General features: G+C 61.5%; 1 pseudogene; it reads left to right on the plus strand.

The window, feature by feature from the left end:
• Nucleotides 1-72: 72 nt before the first annotated feature.
• LOC111531024 lies at nt 73-1,657 on the plus strand (annotated as a pseudogene).
• Nucleotides 1,658-2,819: the final 1,162 nt, after the last annotated feature.

A 2,819-nucleotide genomic window follows, 5' to 3' on the forward strand; every position in this document is an offset into this window, starting at 1 on the left:
GTCCCAGTCACGGTGGACAGTGAAGCCATGACTCACGCAGGCCCCCCAACCCCGAGTCCCACTGTCCCCTAGTCAGAGCCCACGGGGACCGGCCTGGGTCACTGCGCAGGAAACGATGCTGGACTCACAGAGGAGCCCGCGGAGCCCAGGGATCTGGTCTGACCCAGGAGGGCTTGAGCGGCCGAGGCCCCAGGGGCTTCCTGTGTGACATCGCAAGCAGACTGAGGCCCATCAGAGCCGCCCCCGGGCAGTTACGTGAGGTGCTCTCGACTTACAACCTTTAAAACAAGGACCCACCCTGTTCCCAGGAGCTTTCCAGATACACCCAGGGCAGGTGGGAAGAGATGAAGTATCAGGATTCCAGCCCCGAGAGGAGATCCAGGGGGACCCCCTCCTCCATCTGACTGAGGAATGGACTCCCCGTCTCCACCACTCCAAGTTGTCATGGCTGCTCGGAAATCTCATATTCAACTCAAAAAAGGAATCAAAACTCCTTTCAACGCCTGCATTTTAAGCAGCGGCTTCTCGGCTCCTGTGTACTGTTCAGGCACTCGCAGATCGTCCCTGCTCTTCCCTCCACCCTGCAGCGAGCTCCTGGCAGCTGGGCCGGACGCAGCTTCCTGTGAGCAGAGGATCAGTCCGGGAGCTTGGTGGGTGATCTCCACCCAGACCAAGCATCAGACCCCGAGTCTAGTGGGACAGGCCACAGACCGGGGACTGCTGCCCACGCCTGTTCTGGGGACTCCAGACAGTGCCAAGGGGAAGGAGAAATCATTCATTCAGCCATTCATTTGCTGACCCACGCAAGTATTCATTCAACAGATATTTATTGAGCCCTCCCTTTGAGGCAGGCACTGTTTTATGCACTGAAATACAACTTTTATACAACAGACACTCTTCCCTTCCCCCTTCATGGAGGTTCTGTTCAAGTGGGGAGACAGACATTTGTTAAATGAAACATAAAATCTCAGTGAAAATTAGAGCTCTGAGGGAGAATGAAGGAGCAGGAAGAGGCAGAGGAAGAGGAACCAGGGCTGGCAGGTGACGTAGCCCAGGTAGCACACTGCTCAACGTTGCTGTAGGATTCACATCACAGTCATGTGCCAGGATCACACAGTCTGGGGCCCTCACTTTCCTCCCACCAGATGATGCCCAGGCTGGGAAGGCACTGAGACCGCAGCAGAGTGGGCCAGGGGGGCAGTGAGAGGAGGGGAGGTGGGTGGGCCAGGGCTGGGGCACTAGAGGAGCAGGTTGGGGGGGCCTGTCAGCCCAGGGGCACCCCAGGACTCAAACCCACAGCCGACCTCACTCTCCTAGGCCTCACTGCAGCTGTGGGAAGGGGAAGCATGGAGCCCTCCCTCAAGGTCAGCGCAGCACCTGGCTTCAGCTCATGACAGTGACCATCCCTTGCTGCCGCCATTGCAGTCACTGCCCTGGTGGGCAGCCTGGACCCCAGCTCCACTGCACATGGACGGTGTGGTCTTGGGCAGTGCCGAGCTCGGCCTCACGGGCCTGTGGGGAAGGTCACAGGAGGTCCACGTGCCAGGCCCAGCTTTAATGCACAGGGTTACCACCACTGCAAGGTTGCCTTCCCCGTCTTGTACCCGGCCGTCCATGCCCTCATCTCAGGGGGCAGGACAAAGGCAAGTGGGACTGAGAGGGGAGAGAGAGGCCAGAGTCCCTTGCAGCCCTATCCCCAGGACCAGTGCCAAGAGAGACCTCAGAGGAGGGACCTGGGAGTGGCTGGTTCCAGTCCCCACACTCCAGTGGGAAAGCTGACCCCGGGTGACCTGCCGAGGTCACAGGGCAGAGCTAGGGCAAGGTCTAAGTGCTCAGGTCTGAGCAGAGGAACTCACCCAAGGCCCACCAGGACCCACACGGCCAGGGTTGTCATCACTGAGACATAGAGATGGGGGGGGGGGTCCTGAATCACACGGCTGGACAGTGAGAAAACTAGGCCCCCAACAGTGAGCTGGCCCCATGCCCACGGCCTTCCATGGCTCCACACAGCCCAGCCTCAAAACTGACTCAGGACGGGCCCAGGGCTCAAATGCCCTCAGGGCCCAGGCAGAACATGGGAGTGCAGGTTCCCGGGGGTGACGATAGGGAGTGGTGGGGACTGCGGAGAACTGGAGAGGGCTCCCCTCCTAAGGGCAGTGAACCTCAAAGTTCCCTAAAGCTGAGCCCACCAAGCTCATCTCTACAGGGGGCTTCAGCCCAGTCTCGAGTAGCCCCTGATGAAGGGGGATCTTGGGATGTGACAGTGACCACTGAAGCCTGGACATTTGCTCTGCAGGGAGGGGGTCTGGGCTTTTAAACCGTCCTGCTGAGAAAAGAGAACACACAGGGTGGATTCAGGCACAAGGGATTTAACGGAAGGAACAGTCCCTCTGCAGCAGAGGGCAGGAAGCAGCGCGGGATGGGGAACCGCAGGGCAGAGCCTGAGGCGCCTCCGGGGACGGCCCCGTGTGCCCAGGAGGGGTCAGGGCCGTAGCGGGGCGGCGGGTGGGACAGGCCCTGACTCAGGGTCCCGGGCAGGAGCGTGGACTTTGTGCACTCGGGAGCCGCAGGTCGAGGCTCGGTGGCTGCTGCGCGGGCAGCGGGTGGGGAGGGCAGGAAGCGTCTCTGCACCTGCTTCACCTGCCTAAGGACGCGCATTAGCGTCCTCCGGGCAGGGACCCGGCGCTGGCTGGAGGCGTCCGCAGAAGACCCGCGCTGGGTCCCAGGGCCGCGTGGGGGCCGCAGACTTGCGAGGAGCGCAGCCCCGGGTGGGCAGGGCCGAGGCGGGACCTGAAGCCGGGGAGGGAGGCGCAGGGCGG

This window comes from Piliocolobus tephrosceles, unplaced genomic scaffold, assembly GCF_002776525.5.
Source record: "Piliocolobus tephrosceles isolate RC106 unplaced genomic scaffold, ASM277652v3 unscaffolded_45392, whole genome shotgun sequence".
In the NCBI taxonomy this organism is placed as follows: Eukaryota; Metazoa; Chordata; class Mammalia; order Primates; family Cercopithecidae; genus Piliocolobus; species Piliocolobus tephrosceles.